This window comes from Acomys russatus, unplaced genomic scaffold (assembly GCF_903995435.1).
Source record: "Acomys russatus unplaced genomic scaffold, mAcoRus1.1, whole genome shotgun sequence".
Taxonomy (NCBI): Eukaryota; Metazoa; Chordata; class Mammalia; order Rodentia; family Muridae; genus Acomys; species Acomys russatus.
Window position 1 is genome coordinate 13339 of NW_026131578.1, and position 25739 is coordinate 39077.

A 25739-nucleotide genomic window follows, 5' to 3' on the forward strand; every position below is an offset into this window, starting at 1 on the left:
AATGGACAGGACATCCACAGTTGTATGGGGAGAGAGGACTGACACTGACATGCACACTGGTGCCCCATATTTAACCACTTCCCCTTGGTTGCACTCCAAAAAGGGATAAGCAGGCTACCAAAATAAGACTTGATGGCCTGTGACAGTATGGTGTGGGAAGAGGTCCCCTTCAGTCACAGACCTAGGGGAGGGGAATACAGTACAAGTGGAAGGGAGGGAAAATGGGAGGACAAAAGTGAGTAGAAACAATTGAGATTTAATCAGAACAAATTAGTTAAATATAATTTTAAAATTTAAATTTTAATGGCACCTTAAAGCAATTGCTTACCATAGCCTAAGTGTTCCATTTTGCAGAGTTTCAAAAAACAAAATATGGATATCATCCCATACAGTCTTATAGACAATTTCAGGTGCCTTTTGTCTTGAGTTCTGAAAAGGATGATTCTGAGATAGTACATTAATTAGAGATGATTGCTTACTTACAAATGCATTTACAAATTGAATCTGATGATGCCTCAACATATGTATCCTATAGAATACAACAATTATTTAGACACTGTAGCATAGAAAATGTTACAAATAGATCTTATAGTTCTATAGGACAGGCAATTATAGAAAAATCTAACAGGACATTTAAATGAAATGGTCAGAGACGAGAAGGGGTAAACTGGATCTTCTCAAAACCCCTTTTATAAGGTTTGATATCTACAAAACCAAGAGCTGGCTCTTTGAGAAAATCAACAAGATAGACAGACCGTTAGCCAAACTAACTAAAAGGCAGAGAGACAGTATTAAAATCAACAAAATCAGAAATGAAAAGGGGGACATAACAACAGACACTGAAGAAATACAAAGAATTATAAGATCATATATTGAAGGCATATACGTCACAAAATTTGAAATCTAAGGGAAATAGACGATTTTTTGACCAATTTCACTTGCCAAAGTTCAGTGAAGAACAGATAAACAAGCTAAATAGTCCCATTTCCCCTGCAGAAATAGAAGCAATCATCAATAGTCTCCCAACCAAAAAAAAAAAAAAAAAAAAAAGCCCAGGGCCAAATGGCTTCAGTGCAGAATTCTACCAGACCTTCAAGGGCGAGCTAATACCGATAGTATTCAAGCTACTCCAAAAGATAGAAATGGACAGAAAATTACCAAATTCATTCTATGGGACCATAGTCTCATTGATACTTAAACCTCACAAAGACTCAACAGAGAAAGAGAATTTTAGACCAATTCCTCTTATGAACATCGATGCAAAAATACTAAATATAATACTTGCAAAACGAATACAAGAACACATCAAAGATATCATTCATCATGACCAGGTAGGCTTCATTCCAGGCATGCAGGGATGGTTTAATATATGGAAATCCATCAATGTAATCCACTATATGAACAAACTGAAAATAAAAAACCACATGATCATCTCTTTAGATGCAAAGAAAGCATTTGATAAAATCCAACACCCATTCATGCTTAAAGTTTGAGAGAGATCGGGGATACAAGGCACTTTCCTCAACATAATAAAGGCTATATACAGCAAGTTAATAGCCAAAATCAAAGTAAATGGTGAGATACTGTTGTGCCCTCCCACCGGCAGGAACAACGCAGACACCAGGATTCTTCTCAATCGCACTTTATTGGGAGCGTCCTTGAAGCTGAAGCGAAAAACCCCGAATGCCCGCAAGCACATCGTTTAAGTATGATTAGTACGTGGCGTGTCAAGATCTCATAGGCTGTAATTGGATTCCTCATTAGCATGCCCGCAGTGGAGAGGGCCGCATCTGAGTGCTTCATTAGCATGCCCCTGTTCGGGAGGGGTGCACTGAGAGGGCTTATGTCTGCACATGCGCGGAAGTGGTAACAGTTGCCGCCATTATTGGGTGCGGCCGCGCCTTACATCCCCCCCTTTTTTATTTTATAAGAAATGAATGAAGGGAAATCAGTCTGATCAAGGCTGGACCATTATTATCGAGGACCAATGTGGGGGTAACACTCAATGCCATCCCGCGTGCAATGGGCAGAGTCCCGGCAGAGTGCAATGGCCATTGAGCACTGAAAAGAATGCACGCCTTCAGACGTGCGGTGGCAACAAATCTCAGTTGGGTGCAAATGCCACTCAAGAGAATGGTAGAGGGAAGGTCATTTTCTTAGGCTTGCTAGCCATACTTGAGGAGAGGCGCCTTGCTCAACCGCTAGTAAAGCTTGGATCATAAGCGTCTTATCACGGGTGTGATTTCTCTTCATCCGACATAATACCCAGAGACAGAACACGAGGCCACAGTTTGTGATGGCTCCAAAAATTTCCACCCCCACCGACTCCTTAAAGTAGGAAAACACAGAATGCAGCCAAGAGGTGAATTCCCCTAGGGACAGAGGTTTCAATCGAGTGCCATTCAGGTGAGCAATTTGGTCCAGGAGCTGTCGGGATAGCTCTTCAGCCTCCAGCGTCCAGTTTCCTGCAAGGTATTCTGATAGCAATTTACTTTGATTAAAAGAAGCATTAAAGTTGTATTGCACTGGGGTGACACATACATATTTATAATGGGAAACGCAGCTGGTCTGAACCAACTCATATAACTCTATTATTTGTTCTTGTAATGAATCCATTCTCTGGTTGGTGTCATGGCCATATAGGCAAATCTCTCTAGTAGAGCTTGAGCAAAAGCAGCATTTACCCCATATGTTTGCACTGCTACTGCCAAATCCTTAATCTGTGTATATCCAACAGGTTCATGATATCGAGCCTGGGTGTTTGGATCTTCAAAGACAGGGAAGGTGGCAGCCACCATTTTCCATGTCTTGGGCTCTGCAAAACTGGAGCGAGGGAGGCTACCTCTAGAGGGTTTCTGCTTACTAGTGAACTGAGGATTATATGGAGGGGGTGCCGACAGTGTTATTCCGTATGGCCCGTATCTCTCCTGCTCGTATTGAGTGGCTGCCTCCTCTAAGTCCTGTTCCTTTTCAGTACTTATTTCTTCCTCTTCACTATGGTTCTTGGACCCTCATTCGCTAGAACTACTGAGATGCAAATTAGCCAACTCATCGAGTACTGGGTATAGCTTCTTGCTAATATTCTTTTCTTCCTGTTTTTCTTCCTCTTTTGTTTGAGCTGCTCTTTCATTTTGTTTATCCTTTTTCTTGCTATTCTTCTCCCTTTTCTTGTTTATTCCTTCTGTTTCTGACATGATATCTTGGTGATTGGCTATCATTCGTTGGCCGTTTTTGATAATGTCCTCGCATCTCTTATCCTCCAGGCAATCACACACCAGGCGCCATAATGGTTTCATCCCTGCCCGCAACTTTCGTTCTTCTGATGCTCTGTCTATGTCTCAGCCCAATTTATCCCAACTAGCAAGGTTTAAAAAGTGAGTGGGTTCAAACCAGGGTGCAACTTGATCTACTTCCTGTAAAAACCACTGAATTGTTTGTTCCGATACCTTCAGTTTGCACTGATTAAGAAGTTCTTGTACCGGTTTGAGGAAGGTCATTGAATGCTGATTTTCCATTTTGCGCTATTCCCAACAAATGCACTCCTTTCCATGCCGATGACAATTCAAGCAAAAACAACACCACAAAACGAATGCTGCCTAGAACAAGAGTAGCCCTGCAGGCAGAGGGTGGTCTATGCCAAATGGGGGCATGCCCTTAAAGGCAGACCTACGGGTACCGCCACTCGGCGGGATGGGTTCTGAATCCTCCCGGAGTCTCTTGGTCCCAAGGGTCCTCACAAGTGTCTAGTGGTCCAAGCGCTGTTTTTGAGGTCCCGGGTTTCAGCACCATTTCTTGCGCCCTCCTGCCGGCAGGAACGACGAAAACACCAGGATTCTTCTCATTCGCACTTTATTGGGAGCGCCCTTGAAGTTGAAGCGAAAGTCCCCGAATGCCCGCAAGCACATCCTTTAAGTATGGTTAGTACATGGCATGTCAAGGTCTCATAGGCTATAATTGGATGTCTCATTAGCATGCCCACAGTGGAGAGGGCTGCATCTGAGTGCTTCATTAACATGCCCCTGTTCGGGAGGGAGGCATTGAGAGGGCTTATGTCTGCACATGCATGAGAGTGGTTACGGTTGCCGCCATTATTGGGTACGGCTGCGCCTTACAAGATACCCAAGGAAATTCCTCTAAAATCGGGAACAAGGCAAGGCTGCCCACTCTCTCCATATCTCTTCAATATAGTACTCAAAATTCTATCCAGAGCAATAAGACAACAAAAGGAGATCAAGGGTATCCAAATGGGAAAGGAGGAAGTCAAATTATCCCTATTAGCAGATGATATGATAGTGTACATAAGTGACCCTCAAAATTCCTCAAGAGAACTCCTACAGCTGATAAACACCTTCAGCAAATTGGCTGGATACAAAAGTAACTAAAAAAACTCTGTAGCTTTCCTATACACAAATGACAAGCTTGCAGAGGAAGAAATTAGGAAAACCACACCCTTCACATTAGCCCCAAGCAATATAAAATATCTAGGAGTTACTCTAACTAAGCAAGTGAAGGACTTGTTTGAAAAAAATTTCAAAACTCTGAAGAAACAGATTGAAGAGGACCTGAGAAGATGGAACGATATTTCTTGCTCATGGATCGGGAGAATTAACATAGTAAAAATGGCCATCCTACCAAAATCAATCTGCAGATTAAATGCAATCCTTATAAAAATACCTACACAATTTTTTAAAGATATTGAAAGGTCAATTCTGAACTTCATATAGAAAAACAAACAAACAAACAAACAAAACAAAAATAGCTAAAACAATCTTGTACAATAAAAGGTGCTCTGTAGGAATCTCCATACCTGATCTCAAACTGTACTATAAAGAAAAAGTAATTAAAACAGCATGGTACTGGCACAGCAACAGGCTGGTTGATCAGTGGAATCGACTTGAACACACAGATATGAATCCAGACACAGACGGTCAATTGATTTTTGACAAAGAAGCCAAATCCATTCAATGGAAAAAGGATAGCATCTTCAACAATTGGTCCTGGTCTACCTGGAGGCCTAGGTGTAAAAAAATGCAGCTGGATCCATAATTGTAACCTTGCACAAAACTCAAATCCAAGTGGATTAAAGACCTCAACATAAAACCAGAGACACTAAGTTACTTAGAGGAAAAAGTGGGGAAGAGCCTGGAACATATTGGCACAGGAGACAACTTCCTGAACAGAACACCAACGGCCCAGGCCTTAATGTCAACTGTTAATAAATGGGACCTCATGAGGCTGAGAAGCTTCTGTAAGGCAGGAGACACTCTCAAGAGAAAAAAAGCAACAGCCTACAGACTGGGAAAAGATATTCACCAACCCTACATCTGACAAAAGTCTAATATCTAAAATATATAAAGAACTCAAGAAATTAAACACCACCAAACCAAATAACCCAATTGGGAAATGGGGCTTGGAACTATACAGAAAATTCTCAACGGAGGAGTATCAAATGGCTGAGAAACACTTAAAGAAATGCTCAACCTCCTTAGTCATCAGGGAAATGCAAATCAAAACAACTCTGAGATTCCATCTTACACCCATCAGAATGGCTAAGATCAAAAATTCAAGCGACACCACATACTGGCGAGGATGTGGGAAGAGAGGAACACTCCTTCATTGCTGGTGGGAATACAAACTCGTACAGCCACTTTGGAAAACTATTTGGTGCTATCTCAGAAAAATGGGAATAGGGCTTCCTCAAGTTCCAGCTATTCCTCTCCCTGGAATATACCCAGAAGATGCTCCAGCACACAACAAGAAAATTTGCTCAACCATGTTCATAGAAGCCTTATTCATAATAGCCAGAACATGGAAACAGCCTAAGTGTCCCTCAGTAGAAGAATGCATAAAGGAACTGTGGTACATATACACTATGGAATACTACTCAGCTATTAAAAACAAGGAATTCCCGAAATTTGTGGATAAATGGATTGAGCTAGGAATGATCACAATGAGTGAGTTAATCCAGAAGCAGAAAGAATCAAATGGTATATACTCACTTACATCTGCATACTAGCCCAAGGGGCATGTCCCACGAAAGCCTTCCCTTACCACAAAACTGGGACAGAGGGGAAGGCATCATATTGGGACTCTAGATGTGAGAAGCATGGGAGAATAGCAAAGTACAAGGATCCAGAGGGTCCTAGAAACCTACAAGTACAACATTATGATAGGCAGATTTGGGCCCTGTGTCCCGCTCAAACTAAGGCACCAGCCAAGGACAATACAGGAGGTAAACTTTAAACCCCTACCCAGTTCTAGCCAATGGTCAGAACATTCTACACAGTTGAGTGGAGAGTGGGATATGACGTTCTCATGTACTCTGGGGCCTCACATTTGACCATGTCCCCTGGAGGGGGAGACCTGGCAGCACTCAGAGGAAGGACAGCAGGTTACCAAGAAGAGACTTGATACCCCATGAGCATATACAGGGGGAGGTAATCCCCCTCAGGAACAGTCATAGGGAAGTGGAATAAGGGGAAAATGTGAGGGAGGGACGTATGGGAGGATACAAGGGATGGGATAACCATTGAGATGTAACAAGAATAAATTAATTTTAAAAATTTAAAAAAATGGATTTGTGAGATATGCCTTGAGGAATATGATTTCTCTCTGATCTTTAGAAGGGTAATTTTGTGTGCCCTGAATGCAATTATGTAACACTTGGGAACAAAGATGCACCCCAGCATCCCTGCACTGGAAGACAAGATGAATAAAATCTCCACAACCACCATTACCTTGCTTTTGGTGCTATGGAAGACAGGGAGGAATGTGATCCAAACAGTGCAAAACACCAGCATGCTGAATGTCAAGAACTTAGATTCATTGAATGTTTCTGGCAGGTTTCTAGGCAAGAAAGCCATGGTGAAGCTTCCTAGGGCCAAGAAGCCTAAGTATCCTAGGACACAGTAAAATGCTATAACAAAGCCCTTGTGGCAGACAATGATGATGTGGCCATGCTCAGAGTCTGCATCAATATCAACAAAGGGAGGACAAGCTCCTAGCCAAACTGAACAGAGAAAAATTTGGATGAGTGTACAGAGGGAGAATGATGTAGTTAAGTGTTCCTGAAACCAGAATATACCTCATCCTTCTTGCAGGAGCTGTGACTTTTAAAGCCAGGAGCACTGCGATTGTTTTTGCCAACACAGTGGAAATAGCCACAGTGAATACAATTCCAAATGTATTTTGCTGCAGGATGCAGGAGACTGAGTTTGGATGGCCAATGAAGTGCAAAGAGCAGAGGAAACAGCACATGAGTGACATGAGTAAGATGTACCTGAGAGAGCGGTTATTGGCTTTCACAATGGCTGTGTCATTGTGCTTCAAAAATACCCCAAGAACCAGAGCTGTGAAGGCAGAAAAGCACAAGGCCATTAATGCAAGAGCCATCTCTAAGGGGTCTTCATAGCTCAGAGAAATCACAGCTTTGTAAATGCAGTAATTCTTCTCTGTGTTGGCATACTGTTCCTCTGGACACTTCACACACTGGTCCTTGCCTGAAGGAGAAAGGAGAGATTTGTCATTGCTGCTTCAGTAGTTTATGGACAAGACATTTCAGTAAGTCTGTTGAAAATGATTTTCAATACATATATTTCATTCTTGATAATATAATTGAAGGACATTGCTGTACAGCAAAGCTTATATTTATTAATTCTTATCTTCTCTGAGAACAAAACTAAACCATCATTTGTCTATTTAACTGTGTTGATGAGAACATTTACCATATTTTCATAAAACACATATTTCTTACATTATTTGGAATGCTATCATGAGATGACTTACTCTTGTAAATTCATAAAATCAAAAATTAACCACAAAATGGCTGAGTGTGTTTTAAAACCACCAACCCCATACATTCATTGCCTCATAAGTTCATTGACTGTTTAATTAATGCTGTCTTTAAGAGAGAAGGAGACCTGACACAGGAGCTGAGACAGAGGGGAGAACATCCTTTTGGGACTCTAGATGAGAGAAGCATGGGAGAATAGCAAAGTACAAGGACCCGGGGGGTCCTAGAAACCTACAAGAAGAACATTATGATAGGCAGATTTGGGCCCAGGGGTCCCACACAAACTAAGGCACCAGCCAAGGACAATACAGGCGGTAAACTTTAAACCCCTACCCAGATCTAGCCAATGGACAGAACATTCTCTACAGTTGAGTGGAGAGTGTGGTAGGACTTTCACATGAACTCTGGTCCCTCACATTTGACAACACCCCCTGCAGGGGGAGACCTGTTGGCACACAGAGGAAGGATAGCAGGATACCAAGAAGAGACTTTATACCCTATGAGCATATACAGGGGGAGGAGGTCCCCCTCAGTCAGAGTCATAGGGGAGGGGAATAAGGGGAAAATGGGAGGGAGGGAAGAATGGGAGGATACAAGGGATGGGATAACCATTGAGATGTAACAAGAATAAATTAATAAAAAAAGAGAGAGAGATGGAGACTGTCTTCTACTTGGACAAGACCTGTGATAGCTTTTCTTGTTCCAATTGACCAACCTGAACATATTGATATAAAAGGAATAGTAAAAGAAATTAACAGGATTAGGTGTGTGTGTGTGTGTGTGTGTGTGTGTGTGTGTGTGTTTATCTTGGTGTTTCTATATGAAAGAAACAGGTGAGCTCATAAATTTGAAAATAATTTAATTTATATGGGAGAAGTAGGAATGTGAGAGTGAGAAGTAAAATGTATATAAACGTAATATTAATGATTGAAAATTATAAAAATAATTAATATGTCTTTATTTATATTGTCATCTGGCAGTATAAAGAAGAACTCCTCAATCTAGTTCGTGAAAAGCACTAGGTGTCTACTGAAGTTAGATACGTCTACAAACTGAGCACTACAAAGCCCTTCGTCTTGACCCCATCTTCATGTGAAACATCCTGCGCATTCCTAGTTTCCTAATACCAAACTGTAAGATACACAGACTCTGAGTATACTCTGGGATAAAATATATACTGATAAACAGCATGAATAGAATGAAATAAGTACCATTAATCAAGAGATGTAGCCTAGATTTTTTTGTGTGTAGAGCAACATACCGCATTCACAACATGCTTTTCACAAATGGCATGCTCAGGAAACTTGATAGCAATTGTGTCGATTCACTTGATAATTTCAGAGACTTATGGTATGCTTCTAGTTTTAAAAATTTTTTTATGTAAAACAATAGACTTCTGGACAACTGTAATTTCTTTTTTTTTTTCAAGACTGGGTTTCTCTGTGTAGCCTTGGCTGTCCTGGACTTGCTTTGTATACCAGGTTGGCCTCGAACTCACAGCGATCCTCCTGCCTCTGCCTCCTGAGTGCTGGGATTAAAGGCGTCCGCCACCACACCCAGCTGTAATTTGTTAATTTGCTTGAAAAGGTAGAAAGTTGACTTAACAATGAAGAGAATGTTCTGCTGTTTCAGAAAACCTGAGTTCAGTTCCCAGAAGCCAGGTGAGGTGTTTCACAACTGCCTGCCACTATAACTACAGCGTTATTAGTTGCTTCTCCCCTGAATCTGCCCTTGAGAACATATACCTTCCCAACGCACACATAACATTAATAAAGAAATAATAAATAGTTTTTGTAGTTATTGATGTAAATACCCCTAATTCTTGTTATTTTTATGTTTAAAACAATTTTATTACAGTCTGTTTAATACTTTTGGGGTATATTGGAATGCATAAATGTCAGAATCCATTTTCTAGGAATGGTTTGACTCCTTTTGCTATAAGGTTCCTGGGGATGAAGCACAGTCATCGTTCTTAGTGGCAAAAGATTTAAATGTTGAGGAATCTCACTGCCCAGATATGTATTTTTAAAACTTCCATTTCATTACAGAGGATGAAGGCAAAGTGTGAGAAAAACTATTCATTGGCCATTTGCATCTAACCAAGCATAAACATATAATCATTTGACTAAAAAGACTCTGTAGGTGGCAATAATACTTTAAAATTTGTGACTAATTGTTTTCGATACAAAACCACTCTAGTTTATTATTTCATGAAATTATTAAGTGGGTGCTATATATAGAACATTTTATATAGGACCCCTTATATTTTATAGATTATGTGTCAATGTTTACCCCTACTTTACTAGAAACAAATGACACCAGACACTTGAAAATGGGCTTCTAGATATTATATGAATTCTGTCTCTTACATATCAGTTTCTGATAATATTATAAGTAGTATTTTTTATATCTATGCTAATTTTCTTAAGGATACAGATATAGTTTCCCCACCCCATTACCCAGTCCAGGCCATCTTTTGCCCTATGTGTGTTACGTGGTGCTATGAACATACATGATGTGCATAGCCATATGTAGGGAGACATATATATGTTCAAAAATGTGTATATACTTGAAAGATTAATGACTGGAATGTTTCCTACATATAGTTATAGAGATTAATTACAAGGAAAGATCTTGTGTAGAATTGCTCACACTGCAGTTTGATTGTGAAAATTATTTCTTTGAGAAAATGTCATATGACATAAATTTTCAATGGATCAAAATGTAGGTCTAGACATAAGGTGTTGTTAATGTTTGTACTCCTATAAAGACTAATGGAGGAAATTGTATATTTTATTTTTGCAGTTGCTTTTTAGACTCCCTCAGCATTTTTGTGTGTGTGTGTGTGTGTGTGTGTGTGTGTGTGGAGAGGATTAACATTGTGAAGGCTTTACCACAGCAGCACACACTCATTTGTTCCATTAGAAATTTCATTTTCTGGGCAGTGGATACAAATAAAGCAGCAGGCTGACATTTCCTCCTGCCCGAATTTTCTGAATCCAAGACCACAATCAGTAGTGCATATAGAGGGTAGCATCTGAGAAAGTAATATACATGTTAATATCAGGAGTTTTATCTACTTCTGCCATAACTATATTATATTAGCATGTTAATATATCAATAAGATTATTTTATACACAGAAACTGAGGGACCACATTTCACTTAACACTTTGTATAATGCCAATCATATGAATCTATTTAAGCAAATGGATGAAAAGTTGAGATTATTACCAAATCTTAGCAATCCAAGAAAAGAGAACTTTTAGTTTACTTTGTGCAAACAGGACAGAAATTGTAACCTGGTTTTCTAGTTAATTTTCATCGAGCTGACACAAAGTACAGTAAAATGACAGGATTAGGGGAACCTTAATTGAGGAATTCTCTCTAACAGACTAGCCTCTTTTCATATCTGTGAGGCATTTTATTAATCGGTATGCATTGGAGGCATGCCTAATTTACTATTGAAAATACTGTCCCTAGGAAATTATGTATGAGAAATCAAACAGAGCAAGCCAGTAAGCAATGCTCCTTCAAGGGTCTAAGCTCTAGTTTCAGTCTCCAAATTCCTTCCTTATCTTCCCTTGACTGTAATCTGTGAGCCAAATCAATCATTATTTCCTCATTTTGACATGGTCAATGCTTAACCACAGCAATGGTTTAACAAGTTATGAGTAAAGCAAATCTGACACAGATGAACTATCTACTCAAATCTCAGATAACAAACATATTCTCCAATAAATTAAGACTGCAAATATGACAAACTCAGTGTATAGATAGTGAGAATGTGTGAAAATACAGAGCCTGGTGTATTGCTAGTGACAAAGTCCTGAGTTGATGTGTAGGAAGCTAGAATTTGAATTGTTTCCTGAAATGAGAAGACCTTACAGAGCCTGTGAGTACTGAGAGAGGCTGAGTAAAACTTAGTTTGTGTAAATTTAATTGAATGACTTCTTAAGTTAAAAGAAAAATTGATTTGTATTACACTGAACCTGATGATGGGACTGTATATGCTTCATCAGAAATTTGCTGATTCTTACAAGCTCACTTTGAATCCTTAATTCAGTATTAAGGTCTATGTGAAAGCCACACTGTCGCTCATGCACAGTCTAATCTCATATTCTTCCCAGACACGGTTAACTACAACTCTTCCTGTGGAAGAGAAAAGGGTCTCACTATGTAGCGCTGGGATACCTCAACTCCCTATGTAGAACAGGGAACATTTCCTTCATTTCCTTCTCTCTTTTTGCATATATTTTTGTGAGGACCACGATTTAGCCATGCTAAATTCAGCCATGTTTGAAATTCTGTGCTTAGACTGCAGGCTGTGACCTTTGAGTTGTTGATCCTTGCTCAAGGAGGTCTTGTGTTCTAGGCTATCTTTGGATTATCTACCTTTGCAAGAAATAAGGAAGTCCTTACAGGGAACTACCCAGAGGATTAAGCAAGTTCTTACAGGGAGCTATTCGGGAGATTGTATTCTTGTCTTGGGGCTAGGGAAAGTGGGATCCTGTTGACCTTGCTATATAAAGTCTTACTCCTCAGCATTAAAGAGTCTTGATCAGAAATTTTCGGACTTGACTCAATTTTCTTGCATCTCTCTCCCCATTTTCAATCCCAACTCCCTCTTTCAGGTGAATTCTTGTTCAATTCATTTCATGGGCCAGGACATATTTTTACATTTATTTTGGTACTTAGCAAGATTCTAATGACAATTTTGAAGAAGAGTAGAGACAGTGCATATTGCTGTTCAAATTCTGTTCAATTTTTAAGGCTCTTCAACATCTTTTTCAGAGGTTCTTCATAAGTGAGAAAATCACCATAGATAATGAGAATGGTACCTCAAGAATATTGCTTATTTTATAGAAATAATATCTATGAATCTTCAAACATGGTTTTATATTCATATTAAAAACAAAACAGGTTCTAACAAAATAAAAAACTGTATACTCAGAGAAAGGACAGCAGGTGGCCAAGAAGAGATTTGATACCCTATAAGCATATACAGGGGGAGGTAATCCCCCTCAGGAACAGTCATAGGGGAGGGTAATAATGAAAAAATGGTGGGGAGGGAAGAATGGGAGGATAGAAGGGATGAGATAAACATTGAGATGTAACAAGAATAAATTAGTAAAAAAATTAAAAAAACTGTATACATTGCATGATAAAATTCATTAAAGAATTAGCAACATCGTCACATCAAAATAGCAAAAAGAAAAACCCATGATATAGGAGGCTAGAAATAAGTTCCTTATGTCCCAGTTTATTTTATTTCACTAAGTTACAAGAAAGCATAAGTGCAAATTAGTACAGTTATGACAAACTTACTTGCCTACTTCCTGAGGCCCACTGTAGCATGTCTTCAGTTAAATGGAAATGTTGTCCATGTGGAAAATAGGGACTAAACTTTCCTATCTTCACCTTAAGTCTAACACAGTGTGGGGAATTCCTAATGTAATAGATGTCACACTCTTTCTGGTTCATAATCACTTTGCCACCAACAGGATTAATGAAGTGGCTATTTCTTAGGAAGGAGTGCATCTGAAAGACAGGAAGAATTCTACAGTCAATAAACCCTTCCTTGATGTGAGAAAACATATTCTGATTTCATCTGAAAGGCAATTTGTTAAAGGTATCTGGATGGAAATCTCGATGAGAGTGAAATGATATATTAACTTATCATAACATTTGCTGAATTTAATTATCTTAAAGGAACCTAAAAAACAAAAGCTTAGACATACAGGTATACATCAAACAAAGATGTACAACACACAAATATGTGCATACAGAGACCTACATCCATACATAGATGCACACATAATATATCAACACACATTTACTTACACACACATCAACATAATGGCTGAACAGAGATATAAAGATATGGACACAAACAGACACACAAGTACAGAAATGCACAAAACACATACATAGGCACACACATGCATGCCCAGACATATTAACACAAAGACACAATGGAATACGAGCACCTACACAGATATATTGACTCATACACAGATTCATGCTCACAACATTCAAAGACAAACAGACACACACACACAGAGCAACACAGATATACATATGTGCAATTGAGTACACAGAAACACACAAAACATGCAGACATATGCACTGACATATACCCTCAGAAAATATACAAAAACAAAAACAGGCACTGACATACCGTCCAATTTATGTTAACTTTTACAGACAGGCACACAGAGTCAGTTGGTCAGAAACACAGACATGCATGCACATAAACACATATATGTGGGTATATATCTGTGCATATACATGTGTGTGTGTGTATACAAATGTAGTGAGAAACATACATTCAAGCACATGAACATACATGTATGTACGGAAATGATTCACAGCAGTATTTTCTGTATAATTACACTCAGCCTGTGAGGAAGGTCCACAGAGACTAAAGTTTAGACAGAATCAATTGATAAAACTTGATAAATGCATCCTAGTACTTATTACCTCAAATTTTACAGTTAATGAAAAAAAAAACACTCATCTTTTCACCATTTATAGCATTAATGAGGAAGTTCCAATTATGTCTACAGTATTAGAACAGGTGTGATTATATGGAGGTGCTCTATTACAAAATCTCTGATTTTAATTAATAGTGTCTCCCACTTCAGTGCCTTTATATTGGAGATATATACAAATCTCTAGACATACTTTGTCAGGATCAAACAGTTTAGAATCATAGTTTTTTGAGGGGAATATTTCCGGGTCCATTTCCACTCAATTTGGACACCTGAGAGATTCCTAAACCTGTATTATGTACACAATACTCATCCAAGATGAAACACTACCTTCAAGCAGTGATAATCTGGTTCTTTCCCCTTGTAAATTAGCTAATTGTTTACTAGGTGAGGAAGCATATCATGAACAACATGGGCCACAACATACACAGCATTGTATATTTCATAATTGCTATCACTAAAGGCCATATCAAAAGTCTGTGCCATTAGCCATTCCGATGAGGCATTGGATGAGCAGTTCTCCATTGTCTTACAGTTAGATGCTGAGGCTTCGCAGTTAAAATTCATCCACTCCTGGCTTGCCAGATATTTATCTGAGTATTTGAGAGGGATCAATGTCTGCACAAAATGTTTGAAACCAGAATTCTTGCCATGGTAGTGTGCAAAACCAAGAAACCCATGGAATGAGTCAAGTGTGGAGTCTCCCTTTCCTGTAATAACATTCCACTGTGAAGTGGTGATCCATATTCTCTGTATCCCTTCAGATTCACAACTTCTAAAAGTCAAAGCTAGAGTACTGTCTGAGTTGCCATAAATGATAACAACATTTGTGGACGATGTCATGATTTGGTTGTAATACACTTCAGCTCTTGACATGTATAACTGGATATTGACAGGGATTACACTCAGGAAGGAGAAGCAGATTCTATTTTTTATCTCTCTTCTCAAATATGAGAGAAATTGGATGCTCTGATCATTGTCTGTGATGGCTAGATCGGCCCAGTTCCAGCTGTAGTAAAGTAAGAAGGAGACCATGGACAAGGCAAGACATGTACTCTCATGGGCCATCTGATGCAGGCAGAGAAATTGTACATGGTCATTCAGAAGAGGATGAAAAGTGCCACAAGTAAGCTGAAGTACCTAGGCCACAGGGAGCAGCATGAGGTAGGATGCCCTTCTAAGAACTTGTAAACATATTTCTATCTGTAATAGTTCTATAAATCCCCTTTACCTATTACTTTTCTCATTTTCTCTATTTCATTCAAATAAATATAGGATCCCCATCAAGTCTCTAAATAAAACCGTTTAACGGCATACATTGACATAAGGCCAGTAAGACCAGTCTCATACTTACCCCCTTCTTAACACCTTGTTAATGCCACCAACAGAGACACAATTTCATTAATTTTCACCACACAAAAATCCCACCTTACGATATTTGAAGCTGGAAAAAAATGTGTGAAATATCACAGATGTTTCCCAGTTTGGTCCTGTAAGCACTATTATACATTTTATCTCTTTGCCACAGTCATAATTAGGAAAAATAATATGACTTTCTTCAAAAAAGTGAATGATATTATATAATTTTGACATGCTTAGACAGTGTGGTAATTTAAATATTAAAGACGTATTTGGTAGAAGATCAGGGTTTCTGTTGACTTCATCCATTGGGAAAGCCAAGGCCATAGCAAACTTTTTGTCTTCATCTTGTGTTCTATAAAAGGCTACAATATTTATTATAGACAAAGGTCTACACAGGATCATTTGAAAACAATACAATGGCTATGCAATGCTTGATTAAATTGTCTGCACCTCTAAAGTTTGAAGCAAACATCCATTTTAATGAGGTTAGGTTGACATAAGAATCTGGAATCTTAGAAAAGCTACACATGTTTATGTGAGTCCATCTCACCAAAATAAACATTTTCCAAAACAGTAATTATCCACCTGTGGTTGTTGAGTGCTTGTTCAGAAGGTAAAGATAAAGGAACACTTTGTTCAAACTTCAAATCTGATAATGTATTCATTTTTTAATTATTCAGAAATGTCAAAAATACACATGATGTGTGACTCCGTGAGTTTCTCATATTTCCTCATGAAATTAACTGAATTGGCTGGGGTAGTGAATGAATGACTGATGAATGAATGGACAGAGTGTTTCTTGGGCCACATTTGGCTCCTGTACTAAAAGTTGATTATAATTAGTGGCCATGTATTAAGCATATTCCCACACATCCATCTTCATATTTCTCTTAATCCTGTAGATTATTTTTAAAGGCAGAATAATTTTTTAATAACTTCACACATCACAGATGCATTTTTAAAAAAATGTATGTTTGACTTTTGAAATCAATCAATCCCCTTCTCAGAAAACTCAATATCCAGCAGTACAATACCTGGGGATAACCCATGGACACTTGCTCAACTATGGTCATATCAGCTTTATTCATAATAGCCAGAATCCAAAAAAACTATATATATATCCATCAAACAAAGAATGGATAATAAAACTTGCTACATTGATACAATGATATACTACTTAGATACTAAAACCAAGAAAATCACAAAATTTACAGGTTAGTAATCATAACTAGAAAAGATCATCCTGAGTGGTAATCTGACCAAGAAAGACACACATGGTATGTACTAATTTAGCCATATATTACAAGAGAAACTTATTAGAATTCACAGACCCAAAGAAAATAAGTAAGAAGGGTGAGCCAAGAGAGAATGCTTAATTCTCACTCAGAAGCAGAAATGGAATAGACAGCCAAAAAAGTTGAAGATAGAGTTCAAGGTAGGAGAGGGAGCACAGAGAGAAATGAAGGTGGATGTCAGACTTAGGACAGCTGTTGCAGAAGGACAGAGGGTCTCAGGGGAAGGGAGAAAGTGGGTGTAGACATCTGTCTATCAAGATGGACAACTAAGACAGGGTAGGTTCTGGGATAACATGGAAGGTGACTCTAGCTGATATTCCTAGTAGAAGATCATGGGACTTAGAGGACATCCTCTAATTTGTTTGTATTTAGGTTTAGGGTGGTTCCAGGTTAGGGTCGTGTCCCTGGGTCAGGTGGTTCAGGGGTCATGGTCGGGTCCATCCGCTTAGGGGTCCCGGTCCCTGTTCAGGTTTAGTGGTTTTAGGGTGTTCGCTGTTTGAGGCTTTGGTTTTAGGCTTGGTTTTTTTAGATTTTAGGATTTGGTTCGGTTCCGGCTTGGTTTTGAAAATTTTAGGTACCGCCCAAACCTGAAAACTAATACTCGGAAGGTCTCACGACACAGGGCCGAGTCAAAGTGCATAAACCCCTTTAACACTAACCCTAAAACCTAAGGTTCATGCTAAAGGAAATACGTTTTTCGCTACCACGGAACCTTGTTGAATTAACCTAACCTTCGTAATCCTTATTCCCCTAAACTTTAAACCTAACCCGTAATTCCTAAATCTTTCTATACCCTTTTTTAGTTGAGACCTTTTTCTTTTTTTTAAATATCCAATCTTCTAACACATAATACTAACCATATTGCATAACACCGCACTATCTATCGGTATAATATACCCCTAAATCCTAACCCTTTTCAGCTCCCTAACGTCTTTTCTTAAAAAAAAAGAAACCCTAACTCTCTATACCTTAAACATAACCTCTAACCTAATTCTGAGCTCTAAATCCTAACCCCGTTAAACTCTTTCGTCGTTACTCTTAATCCTAACCATAACTCTAAATCCTTAAAACTAGAACTAAACCTTAACTCTATGCTCTCTAATCATAACACTAAACTAAAAACCTTAGTCCTCTAACCCCTTATACCCTAACTACTAGCAGCTAAACACTTACCCAAGCCCCTAAACCTGAGACCTAGCAATAGCCCTAGCCCTAGGCCTAGTCCTAGCACTAACCCTGACCCTAAACCCTCACACTCACCCTAACCCTAACCCTAACCTAACCCTAACCAAACCCTAAATATAACCCTAACTCTAACCCTAAACCAGACCCTAACCCGAACCCTAACCCTAACATTTACCCTTACCTCAACCCGTACCCTAGCTAACACGAAAACCTAAAACCATACACTAACCTAACCCGAGCCCTAACCCTTAAAACGGGCCGGAACCCGAACCCGAACCCGAGCCCGAACCCGAACCTGAATACAGAACCCGAATCCCGAACCCTAGACCGAACCCGAACCCTAGCCTTGAAAACCGACCCTTGAAAACATAACCCGAATCCCTAACCTCGAGGACCGAACCCGAACCCGAATCCGAACCTAACCCTAACCTTAACCCTTAGCCCTAACCCGAGATCAAAACCCTGAACTCTTCACCCTAACTCTATAGCCGACCAAGTTAAGTGCTAAACCACACCCTAAATCTAAACCTATCCCTATCCGTAACCCTAAACCTAGCCTTAAACATAACCCTAACCCTAAAATTAGCCCAAGCCCTAACTCTAACCCTAACCCTAGCCCTAACCCTCACACTAACCTAAACCTAACCCTTACCCCAAAATCTAACCCTAACCCTAGCCCTAACGCTAATCCTAACCCTAACCCTGACCCTAACACGTAGCAATAGCCCTAACCCTAAACCTAACACTACCCTAGCCCTAGCCCTAAACCTAACACTAACCCTGACCCTAACCCTAACCATAACCATAACCATAAACCCCTAACCCCAACACTAACCTAACCCCTAGCCCTAACCCTAAACCTGAATCTAACCCTATCCCTAACCCAAACCGTAAACCTAACCCTAACCATAATGCTAACCCTTACCCTTACCCTAGCCCTAGCCCTCCTCTTACCCTAAACCTATACTTACCTCTAACCCTAACCCTAACCCTAACCCTAAAACCTACCCCTAAACCTAACCCTAACTCTAACCCTAACCCTAGCACTATCACCTAACCCTAACCCTAATCCACCCCAGCCCTAACACTAACCCTAGCCCGAGCCTTAGCCCTAACCATAACCTAACCCTAACCCTAACCCAACACTAACCCTGACCCGAAACCTAACCTTAACCCCCTCCCTATCCCTAACCCTAACTTAATCCTAAACCTAGCCCTAACCTAACCCTAAGTCTAACCCTAGTCCTAACTCTAACCCTCAACCTAGCCATATCCCCTAACCCTTACACAAACCCTAACCCCAACCCTAAACCCTAACCATAACCCCAACCATAGCCTTAGCCCTGACCTTAAGCCTAACCCTAACCCTAACCCAACACTAACACTAACCCGAACCCTAACCCTAAAGCCTAACGTAACCATAGCGAAATCCTAACCCTAACCCTAAACCTAACCCTAACCCTACCCTTACCCTTACCCTAAGCCTTACCCTAAACCTAAAGCTATCTCTAACCCTAACCCTCGCCCTAACCCTAACCCTAACACTACCCTAACCCTAACCCAAATTGTAGTCCAAACCTAACCCTAACCCAAACCCTAGCCCTAGTCCTAAACCTAACCCTAACCCTTACCCTAACTCTAAGCCTAATCCTAACCCAACAATAACCCTAAAAACAACAACCTAACCCTAACCTATCCCTAACCCTAAACCTAACCCTAAACCTAGCCCTAACCTAACCCTAACCCTAACCATAGCCCTAACTCTAACCTTAACCCAACTCTAACACTAATACTAACCTTAAACCGGACCCTATCCCCTAACCCTAACCCTAACCCTCACCCCAGCCCAAACTTAACTGTAACACTAACTCTAGCCTTAGCCCTAACCCTAAGCCTAACCCTAACCCTAACCCAACACTAACCCTAACCGAACCCTAATCCTAACCGTATCCCTAACCCTTACCTTAACCTAACCCTAGCAAAACTCTAACCCTAACCCCAAACCTAACCCTAACCCTTACCCTTACCCTGAGCCTAAGCCTAACCCTAACCATAACTCTAATCTCACCCGAACCATATCCCTAACACTAAACCTAGCCATAACCCTAACCCTAACACTAACACTAACCTAACCATAACCCTAACTCTAGCCCAACCCTAACCCTATCCAAACCACTAGCCCTAGACCTAAACCTAATACTAAAACTTACCCTAATCCTAACCCTAACCAAGCCCTAGCCCTAACCCTAACACTAGCCCAAGACATAAATCTAACCCTAACCCTAGCCCTAACACTAACCCTAAACTAACCCTAACCCTAACCGTAGGCCTAGCCCTAACCCTAACCCTAAACCTAACCCTAACCCTAACCCTAACCCTACCTCTAACCCTAACACTAACCCTAGCCCTAAAGCCCTAGCCCTAACCCTAAACCCACCGGACCTAGCCCTAACTTAACTATGACCCTTACCCTAACCCTAACATTAATCCTCACCCTAACCCTAACCCTAGCCCTAGCCCAAACTATAACTCTGACCCTGACCCTAACCCTAACATTAATCCTAACCCAAACCCTAGACCTAACCATAGGCCTAACCCTTATCCTAACCCAAACCCTAACCCTAACACTACCCCTAACCCTAACCTAAACCTAACCCTAAACCCCAACCCTAACCCTAAAAGTAACCATAACCCTAGCCTTAGCCCTAACCCTATCCCTAACCCTAACCCAAACCGAACACTAACCCTAACTTGAACCCTAACCCTAGCCCTAACTCTAACCCTAAATTTAGCCCTAACCCCTAACCCTAACCCAAACCCTAACCGCAGCCCTAACCCCAACCATAACCCTAACCCTAGACCTAGCCCTAACCCCAACCATAACCCTAACCCTAACCCAAACCTAACATAACCTGATCCCTAATCCTAACCATATCCCTAACCCTAACTCTAATCCTAACCTAACCCTAACCAAACCCTAACCCTAACTGTAACCCTAACGCTTACCCTTTCCCTTACCCTAAGCCTAACCCAAACCCTAACCCTAATCTAACCTAACCCTATCCCTAACCCTAACCTACCCTAGCCCTAAACCCTAACCCTAACCCTAACCTTACCCTAAACCTAACCATAGCCCTAGCCCTAACCCTAAACTTAACCCTAGCCCTAGCCATAAACCTAACCCTAAACTTAACTCTAACCCTAGCCCTAGCCCTAGCCATGACCCCAACCCCAACCCTTACCCTAAGCCTAAACATAACCCTAACCCTAACCTTAACCCTGACACGAAACTGAAACTGACCGTGACCCTGACCCTGACCCTGAACCGGACCCTGAACCTGACCCTGACCCTGACCCTAAACCTAACCCTAACCCTATCCCGTACCCTGACACTGAACCTGAACCTGACCTAATCCTAACCTTAACACTAACCCTAACCCTAACGCTAAACCTAAACCCAACCCCACCCTAACCCTAACCCTAGCCCTAAACCTACCCTAGCCATAACCCTAACACTTAACCTAGCAGTAACCCTAAACCTAACCCCAACCTAGCCTTAACCCTAACCCTACCCTAGCCCTAACACTAACCCTTAGCCCTAACTCTAACCCTAAAACCTAACACTAACCCCAATCCTAACCCTAAACCTAACCCTAATCCCTAATGCTAACCAGCCTAACCCTTACTCCGAGCCTATACCCTAACAGCTAATCGACCCTAGCCTAACCGGAACCCTAGCCATTACCTGACCCTAGTCCTAACCTAAACCCTAACCCTAGCCCTACCCTAACCCTAACCCAATCTTAACCCTAACCCTAAACCTAACCATAGCCCTAGCCCTAACCCTAACCCTAATCCTAACCCTAATCCTTGCCCTAACCCAAACCTAACTCTAGCCCTAACTCTAACCCTAACCCTAGCCCTATCCCCCTACCTTAACCCTAAACCTAACCCCATCCCTAACCCTAATCATAACCCTAATCCTAGCCTTAGCCCTAACCCTAACCCCTAACCTTAGCCCTAGCCCTAGCCCTAGCCCTAACCCTAATCCTAACCCTAACCATAGCCTTAACCCTCACCCTAACTCTAACCTTATCCCTATCCCCTAACACCAACCCCAACCCTAACCCTAACCCTAAACCTAACCCTGACACTGACACTGACCCTGACCCAGACGCTGAACCTGGCCCTGATCCTGGCCCTAAACCAAACCCTAACCCTAGACCAACCCGAACCATAACCCATACTCTAAACCTAACCCTGACCCTGACCCTGACACAGACGATGAACCTGACCCTGATCCTGACCCTAACACTAACCCTAACCCTAGACCAATCCGAACCATAACCCAAACTCTAATCGTAACCCTAGCCCTAACCCTAAACCTAACCATAACCCTAACCATTAACCTAGCCCTAATCCTAACCCTAACCCTAGCCCTAACCCTAACCTTAACCCTAACCCTAACCTAAACCTAACCTAACCCTAACCATGAAAGTAACCCTAAACCTAACCCTAACCCAACACTAACCCTAAACCTAACCCTATCCCTATCAATAACTTATGTTTCACTGTGAATCATCTAAAAAAATCTAGTGACATAGTTTTTAGTGGTATTCACACCAACATATTTTTAATATAGTTCTGAGACTAAATTTTAATAAAAGGACCTCTGCCTAGGGATCTTACTGCTGCAAACATGAATGATGTCATGGAACTAGAGACAGAACTATTGTGATATATATTTATCAACCATGTTTATCACATGGACTGTGGACCTCAGATGACAATCCCCAGGGAAATATTCCACCAAGAATAGGAAGGGCCTTGGGTAAGAAAATGAAACATGAATGTGCAAGTAGACTTTCCGTTGTCCAGAAATATAAAGAAGTGGAACACATGGGAGCCCATCTGATAGGCTGATATGCATGACACTTCACAATCCATAAGTACCCAGGTTTACACTAAGGACAAAAATGTTCACTTTGATTTTGTTATACTTGCTTTCTGAACATTGCTGTTCTCGTGGCCAGTTCCATTCCTCCAGTGCTTTTGGAGAATGAGGCAGAATGAAAAAGAGGATGAAAACTTTAAGGACATCTTGTGTCATCGCTCTTCACACAGTGCAAAGGCCTTTGAAAAAAAGACTATTTAGACACATTCTGAATTGCTGTAAGTGCTTTTGTATTTTTTTCATGTAGATTTCCAACAAGTATTTCAGGGAGTGTTGAAGATGAGACACAGAACAATGCTTTGATGTTCAGTTCTTGTTCTTCCAAAGTGTTCACCAATCAACACCTTGAATTCTTCTAAACTCAAAGTATTTTAGACTATATGGTAAACAGAGTATTTTATATTTCTTCCAATTAGCCTCCTGATTTCAAGGCTAGACACTGAGTGAACACAAGAATCTCTACCATGATCCCCAGGATTAGCCTTCCCCTTGACAGTTTCCAAAGCACAATATTCAGTGATTTATCATAAAAAAATTATCCCATACTCTTTCAATAGATTTCACTCTGAGAAGGTACAGATAACTTTTCTGTCAGTGTGTAGCTACCAGTACCTGTACTTGGGCCTCTATGTTTGGATACACCTAGGTACAGGGGCTTTCACACAGTTTCAGTTACTCTCTGAATTCTCTGGATGTAGTAACACTTGTTTCTGAACCTGCATCAAGAATGTAAGTAGGATTTCTGTCTAATGTGAACCAAAACTAGCCCTTGTATCTTCATCATAACCTGTATACTTACACAACTACTGACTTTTTTGTATTACAAATCAGTTCTTTACTCTCTCTTAACATAAAGAAGGATGATTGACTGTATATTTTATGCTTGAAAGTTAGGGCTATCACTAATATGGTGACAATATTACTTTCCTTGTCCAATAGACTTAATTGCATTGTAGCATGTCTAGTTGACAGTGGTGAGAATTGGATTAGAGGAGTTTCCAGCGTTCATCTTATTTATTTTAAAAAATTATTGTCTTCTTTTATGTCTAAGTTGCTTATTTTCTGACCTTTATCACACCTGCCACTTATGTTTCTCTTTCATTAATTTACTAAGTATTGCATTTTTTGCCATATGATTCCTGTCACATTTTGGATTTATGGGTTTCTGTTAGTTCTTTTCAACACAGCACTTTATACTACTCTTCTACTCTGACGCTTAATAACTGGTGTTCTTATGTTTTGCATGCATGAGTTTAATATTTGAGTCACACAATTCTAGTCTCAAAATCATATTGTGTGCCACTGAAAATTTCAATAGCAATTTTCTGTGTGGTAATAAAATGGTCTAAAATGGGCTACTTTGTAGACAATGATACACAAAGGAACAATTTCTATATGGAAAACTAATTATATTTAAATCTGATGAATCATTAAGAATGAGGGATTGGTCTGATGTTTGTTTGTCAGATGATAGGAGTTACTAGGAAAAGTCAGTTAAGATTATTCTTTCCATAAAGATAAACAAAAAAGATATTATATTCCAAATTAATATTTGCCCCTTTTTATTAAAAGGATATCAGAAAAGATTTTCATATGCTTTACTCTTTATATTCTATTTTACAAATATGTAATGTTGGCACAAAGAAATCTTTCTGTAATTTTCAGAGTTATCTAATTCTCAGTAGGATGTAGTGTTCTGATAGTGTACTGGAATATGGTCAAAATATGTTTTTGGTAGAGAAAATGCACTATTTGTCAAATGTGAATCTCATAAGCTTTTTTTAGAAATAAAGTAAGTGAATGTCCTGGGATATTTGTGCACACACTTAATCTTGCATGCATGTCTGGAGAAGGTATATTCCTGTGCATTTGAAGATGTAGCTAGAACAAAACCTCATTCAAAATTGTTAGGTCATTACATAATATGGCCTAAATGAGCATTGTCATGTTTGTCACAGGATTCATAAAACACATACATCTTTTTAATTAATCTATCTGTTTATTTATTTATTTACCTCCAATCGTAGCCCCCTAGCTCCTCCCCTCTTGGTCCCACTCTCCCCCCCCCTCCACTTTATATTAATGTCTGTTCTTCAGGAAGGAAGCCGCACTACCAACCCATACCAAATAATCAATCACATCAGGACTGAATGTTTCCTCTTCCCCGTGGCCTGACAATGAAGCTCCACCAGGGGAAAGAGTTAGAAAAAAGGCAACAGAGTTCATGTCGATGCAGCCTAGAGTACTTATACTAGGGGACTTACATGAGCCTGAACTGCCCCTTTGCTACATCTGCTTATGGGTCAAGGTCTACTCTATGCTGGTTCTTGTTTGGTGATCAGTCTCCACAAGACATTGTTTCCCTCATGGTTGAAACTGTTTTTTTCTGTGTGAGCCATGTCACTTCTTGGTCCTTTTATCCTTACCCTCCCTTGCTTTTCCTAAAGACTCCCAACACTTTGACCAACATTTAACTGTGTTCTCAGCATCTGTTTTGATTCACTGATGGCTGTGTTTCAGTTTGAGTTGGCCTTGGATGGACATTCCCTCAATTTCTGCTCATATTTATCACTGCACATCTTGTAGGAGGGTAAAATTTGCATCAAAGTTATTGTGGGTAGATTACTGTCTTCCTTCCTCAACTAGGAGTTCTCTCTCG

The 25739-nt window shown here is 40.1% G+C and overlaps 1 pseudogene; it reads right to left on the reverse strand.

Moving 5' to 3' along the window:
- Window positions 1-2148: 2148 nt before the first annotated feature.
- LOC127186301 (vomeronasal type-2 receptor 116-like) lies at window positions 2149-25306 on the reverse strand (annotated as a pseudogene).
- Window positions 25307-25739: the final 433 nt, after the last annotated feature.